At 46.2% G+C, this 6,000-nt stretch overlaps 4 non-coding genes across 4 annotated transcripts; 3 read left to right on the top strand and 1 right to left on the bottom strand.

Moving 5' to 3' along the window:
* Positions 1 to 3,686: 3,686 nt before the first annotated feature.
* On the top strand, positions 3,687 to 3,759 carry TRNAT-UGU (transfer RNA threonine (anticodon UGU)). Its single transcript has one exon. It is a non-coding gene; the product is annotated as a tRNA-Thr (tRNA).
* A 573-nt stretch (positions 3,760 to 4,332) lies between these two features.
* On the top strand, positions 4,333 to 4,404 carry TRNAP-UGG (transfer RNA proline (anticodon UGG)). The gene has a single exon. It is a non-coding gene; the product is annotated as a tRNA-Pro (tRNA).
* A 560-nt stretch (positions 4,405 to 4,964) lies between these two features.
* TRNAV-AAC (transfer RNA valine (anticodon AAC)) lies at positions 4,965 to 5,037 on the top strand. Its single transcript has one exon. It is a non-coding gene; the product is annotated as a tRNA-Val (tRNA).
* A 479-nt stretch (positions 5,038 to 5,516) lies between these two features.
* Positions 5,517 to 5,598, bottom strand: TRNAL-AAG (transfer RNA leucine (anticodon AAG)). The gene has a single exon. It is a non-coding gene; the product is annotated as a tRNA-Leu (tRNA).
* Positions 5,599 to 6,000: the final 402 nt, after the last annotated feature.

Consider the following 6,000-nt stretch of genomic DNA (forward strand, 5'->3'; position numbering starts at 1 on the left):
CCCAAGGCCCCCCAGCTGGCTTCATGCCTAAGGCGGGACTAGAACTCACCATCTTTCACATTCGAACCCGGTGCTTTAACAACTACACCCAGCTGGCTCTCAAGCTTCTGGATAGTGGATTGCATTTAAACCCCACTTTCCCTGCTGAGCCTTAAGGGCACAGCATTCTTTCCTCTTGGGTTTCCCCATAACAACCCTGTGGGCTAGGCTGGGGTGAGATGCTCAGTTGGGAAGAAAATCAGAGTCAGCTCAAAGCCACACTGCTCCCTGGTATTAGAAGGCTTTGGAGGGGCAGGGAGTCCTTCCTCTTCCTAAGAGAGATTCAGGTCTTTTTTAAAAGTCAAGTTAGGTCTACATCCTTCTCAGGGTTTGGATGTGTTACTGATTAGTACGTTGACCATATTTTCTTGGAAAAAATAAAGGACAAACCCGAAAAAGGGGTCAATCTGAAAGAGGTTCATAAAGATAATTTTTAAAAAATAGTTTATAACTTTGCTTTACAAAGGAAAATTCAGCAGCAGGCCCAAGAAAAACTTTACAACAATGATATTTCAGAATTTTGTGATAATATCCTTTTAATAATCATTTTATTTTTTATAATGATTGTTTTTATTTAGTCACTGTTTTTAATCTTGTTGTTGTACGCCACCCAGAGTCGACTTGGGTGAGATGGGTGGCCATATAAATGCGAGCAACAGAAACAAACAAACAAACAAACAAATAAATATTCTAACAAAAATATTTAAAAACAAACAGTATATGTACATTTATTTTAAAAGGACAATGCCGTTTCCATCTCTTTCACATGAATTTGAAAGATTGGACATGAAGGGTATCATTTGTACGGTAAAAGATAAATAACTAAAAGAAAGGACAAAAGTGAGTTTTTGAAAAATAAATCAATCTAAAGGACAGCTTTCTGAAATAAAGGACTGTCCTTTATAATAAAAGATGTAGGGTCACTGTACTGCAGTGTTTCTCAACCTTGGGCACTTTAAAATGGGTGGACTTCAACTCCCAGAATTCCAGCAAGAAAAAAACCAGAAAACCAGCAAGGCTGGCTGGGGAATTCTGGGAGCTGAAGTCCACCCATCTTCAAGTGGCCAAGGCTGAGAAACACTGCTGTTGTTGTTTATTCGTTTAGTCGCTTCCGACTCTTCGTGACTTCATGGACCAGCCCACGCCAGAGCTTCCTGTCAGTTGTCAACACCCCCAGCTCCCCCAGGGACGAGTCTGTCACCTCTAGAATATCATCCATCCACCTTGCCCTTATTCAGCAAAGGATCGTTCCCTTGTCATGGTGCTGGAGCTTGAGCACCTCAATGATGCCATGAGCTAAACCGTGAAGGGCCACTCAAGACAGGAAGGTCATGACAGAGAGGTCAGACTAAATGCGATCCCTGGGGAAGGTAATGGCAACCCACCCCAGTATGCCGTGAAAACTAAATGGATCAGTACAACCAGAGATATGTCGGTATACCATCAGAAGATGAGACTCCCAGGTCGGAAGATGGTCAAAATGCTACTGGGGAGGAACAGAGGATGAGTTCAACTAGCCTCAGACGTGATGACGCAGCTAGCTCAAAGCCGCAAGGACGGCTAGAGGCTGACGGTGCTGGTGGTGAACGGCGAATCCGATGTTCTAAGGATCAACACGCCATTGGAACCTGGAATGTAAGATCTATGAGCCAGGGCAAATTGGGTGTGGTTATTGGTGAGATGTCAAGATTAAAGACAGACATTTTGGGTGTCAATGAACTGAAATGGACTGGAATGGGCCACTTCACATCAGATGACCACCAGATCTACTACTGTGGACAAGAGGACCACAGAAGAAATGGAGTAGCCTTCTTACTTAATAGTAAAGTGGCTAAAGCAGTGCTTGGATACAATCCAAAAAATGATAGAATGATCTCAATTCGAATTCAGGGCAAGCCATCTAACGTCACAGTGATCCAAATATACGCCCCAACCACAGATGCTGAAGAAGCTGAAGTGGAGCAGTTCTATGAGGATCTGCAGCACCTACTGGACAGCACACCTAAAAGAGATGTTATTTTCATCACAGGAAACTGGAATGCTAAGGTGGGCAGTCAAATGACACCTGGAATTACAGGTAAGCATGGCCTGGGAGAACAAAGCGAAGCAGGACACAGGCTGATAGAATTTTGCCAAGACAACTCACTCTGCATAACAAACACTCTCTTCCAACAACCTAAGAGACGGCTTTATACATAGACTTCCACAGATGGACAACACCGAAATCAGATTGACTACATCCTTTGCAGCCAAAGATGGCGGACATCTATACAGTCGGTAAAAACAAGACCTGGAGCTGAGTGTAGTTCAGATCACGAACTTCTTCTTGCACAATTTAGGATGAAACTAAAGAGATTAGGGAAGACCCACAGATCAGCTAGATATGAGCTCACTAATATTCCTAAGGAATATGCAGTGGAGGTGAAGAATCGATTTAAGGGACTGGACTTAGTAGATAGGTCCCGGAAGAACTCTGGACAGAAGTTTGCAACATTGTTCAGGAGGCAAGGTGGATGGATGATATTCTAGAGGTGACGGACCCGTTGCTGGGGGAGCTGGGGGTGTTGATGACCGACAGGAAGTTCTGGTGTGGGCTGGTTCATGAAGTCATGAAGAGTCAGAAGCAACTAAACGAATGAACAACAACAACAAAATCTTGCCCTTGGTCAGCCCCTCTTCCTTTTGCCCTCCACTCTCCCTAGCATCAGCATCTTCTCCAGGGTGTCCTGTCTTCTCATTGTGTGGCCAAAGTATTTCAGTTTTGCCTTGAATATCATTCCCTCAAGTGAGCATTCTGGCTTTACTTCCTGGAGGATGGACTGGTTTGATCTTCTGGCAGTCCAAGGCACTCTCAGAATTTTCCTCCAACACCACAGTTCAAAAGCATCGATCTTCCTTCTCTCAGCCTTCCTTATGGTCCAGCTCTCGCAGCCATATGTTACTACGGGGAACACCATTGCTTTAACCATGTAGACCTTTGTTGTCAGTGTGATGTCTCTGCTCTTAACTATTTTATTGAGATTGGTCATTGCTCTTCTCCCAAGGATTAAGAGTCTTCTGATCTCCTGACTGCAGTCAGCATGTGCAGTAATCTTCGCACCTAGAAATACAAAGTCTTTCACTGCTTCTACGTTTTCTCCCTCTATTTGCCAGTTATCAATCAAGCTGGTTGCCATAATCTTGGTTTTTTTGAGGTTTAGCTGCAAGCCAGCGTTTGCACTTTCTTCTTTCACCTTCATCATAAGGCTCCTCAGTTCCTCTTCGCTTTCAGCCATCAAAGTGTACTGAGTAGTAAACCTGGCTGGAAGGTCCATGAGCCCTTAGCAGATTCTTTTTATTTTCCCGTTAGTGGGAGGGCTGTGCACTGTCAATGCTCATTCTGGACAGCAGGAGGCACTGTTCCCACGCAGTCTCTTTTCCCCTCCAAAGTAGGTTAGCACAGCAGGGAGCGCTTCTGGGTTGCTGTGCAGCTGTTGCCTCCGCAGATGTGGGAGCGACAAAATGTAGGGCTAGGCAAGAAGTACCCTTGGCCAAGCTCTGAAGACCGTCCCCCATTAATGAGGAATGAATTTGCATTACACAATAAAGCTCTAGTGAAGCGGCGCCTTTGCCTTATCTACCGGAAGGAGGAGAGCCTGTAGCATGTAGGCTCCATAGCTCAGGGGTTAGAGCACTGGTCTTGTAAACCAGGGGTCGCGAGTTCAAATCTCGCTGGGGCCTTCCTTCTTTGCTTTTTCTGCCTCGGAGGATTGAATTCTTTTTTAATATATATAATCTTGCAGCCAACCCTCGTTTCAAGCAAGAGCGGCATTTCAAAGCTTGGTTTTGTACAACATCCCGATTTTGCATAATAACCATATCATCTAGATAAATGGGCAACCCGGAATCCTTGGTCCTTTTTGGAGGGGGGGAAGCCCTAAAAAATGGGCTAAATTCCGCTGCAAAATGCCAGAACAATTCAGGCGGGGGAAAACGGGATGATTTGCAATATACCCTTCCTGGAAAAAGGTGGACTAGGAGGCATTTTAATGATCAGGACAATCGTTTCTGCAGCGGGTTTCTTCAGGCCCAAATTATGTGGATCTTTGCATTGTTTGCCGCCTATCAGGCGCGTTAAAAAGGCGAGGATTAAGAGGGGGAATCACCGCTCAGTAATGCAAGGAGGATTTCAAAACAAATGAACAAGCAAAAAACAAAACAAGGCAGAGAGAAGAAAACACGCACGAGAACAAATGGTTTCCACATGGAGAGGGAGGACTAAGTAAGCTATTGCGAGCCTCGTTTCTTATCGGCGGCTCGTTGGTCTAGGGGTATGATTCTCGCTTTGGGTGCGAGAGGTCCCGGGTTCAAATCCCGGACGAGCCCTTTTGGGGCGACCCCCTTTTCAAAAGACAAATCCTTCCAACTTTCCAAAACAGAACTTTTCAGTCCAGGGACCTACTTGAGCTCCCCAAAGCTTACAGTTTCCTATTTTATTGTAGCGCAAAATGGCATTGAAGCGAAGACTCGTTCCAGAAACGAGCCGGAAGGTCTAAACCAGCGTTCTAAAGGTTTGGCTGCGCCTGGCTCCAAGCGGGGACAGGCTTGCAACCAAGGAAAACGAAGCGGCGATAAACTCTTTCCAGAAAGTGCAGCCCGTTTCAGGTCCCCCTGCCTGCTGGGACGCAAGAGGAAGGCTCCAAAAAATAATGTGGGGTTTATGCTTGGTTTGCAATGCACGCGTCTCTGTCCGCAATGCAGCCTCGGGTTTCCTTGCGGGCAGGAAGAGAAAACAAGGCCGGGCGAGGTCTTCGCGTGGCTCAGCGGAGCTAAAGATTTCCCTATGACTTACCCTCAGTTCAATTAATTAGAATTGAATATTGTACAATTCTTCGTCTACGAAAAATAAAATAAGGACCATTCAGGGAAACATGAAACCGAAAGTGGTTTCTGTAGTGTAGTGGTTATCACGTTCGCCTAACACGCGAAAGGTCCCCGGTTCGAAACCGGGCAGAAACAGTTTGCTTCTCATTTTTTTGTTTATAATAAAAAAGACTGAGTCGTGATGTGTATGTCGGTAAAATGGTTAACTGATGTATGCTGCGACCCTTGCCTTGCAAATGCTTAGCTTGGCTGAGGGCAGTGGGATTTCCCACCCAAAATGCATGTAGGGTGTTCCGCAAGGAGTCTTGGGGGCTCCACCCAACTTCCTGACTCCCCCGGGCGTGTCGTTGGTGGATTTTGAACGGTCCGCTTAAAGCTTTGTTTTGCTTTTACGCCTCCGCAGGCGTATCAGATCAGACCGGCAAAAATCAGGATGAGCGAAAGGTGGCAGCTGTGATCCGTCTCTCTTCTGTCCAGCGACATCTCGGATCCGGAAGCCGTACAGGCAGGCACAGCAGTAAAACGCAATTATTCGTGACTGCCGTAAGCACGAACCCGGCTATTCCCTGGATGGCGTAAAGCGAACCGGGGGAAAGGGCTGTATTAAAACTGAATGGCAGCGGTGGGATTCGAACCCACGCCCCCGAAGAGACTGGAGCCTTAATCCAGCGCCTTAGACCGCTCGGCCACGCTACCAGACAGCGAAAACGTCGCTCTTGTTTTTCAAATTCCGTTTGTTTTGATAATGAAAATTACGTCAATGTACCCCTTTTAGTCCTGCTGCTTCTGAAGAAAGTCAGCTCACGCTCCACTTAAAAACCGGGAACAAGCGTACTTCTTTGAAGATGCAGTTCATAAAGATGGTTAATGCGGCCTCCGGGCCGTGGCCATCCAAACGGCAGGTATATTCCAGCCTGCATGAATAGAAATCCAAAAGAAACATTGCAGCCACCGGGAACAGGGTACAGTTGAAGGCAAGCTTATGGTCCAGCAGGACAATCCACACACAACTTTATTTACACAGAAGGAACTCATCACTATGATTCACTCCCAGCCCCAGGAAACAGTGATGCCTTCTAGATGGGCTGGACCACAACT

The sequence above is a fragment of the Candoia aspera genome, chromosome 2 (assembly GCF_035149785.1).
Source record: "Candoia aspera isolate rCanAsp1 chromosome 2, rCanAsp1.hap2, whole genome shotgun sequence".
NCBI lineage: Eukaryota > Metazoa > Chordata > Lepidosauria > Squamata > Boidae > Candoia > Candoia aspera.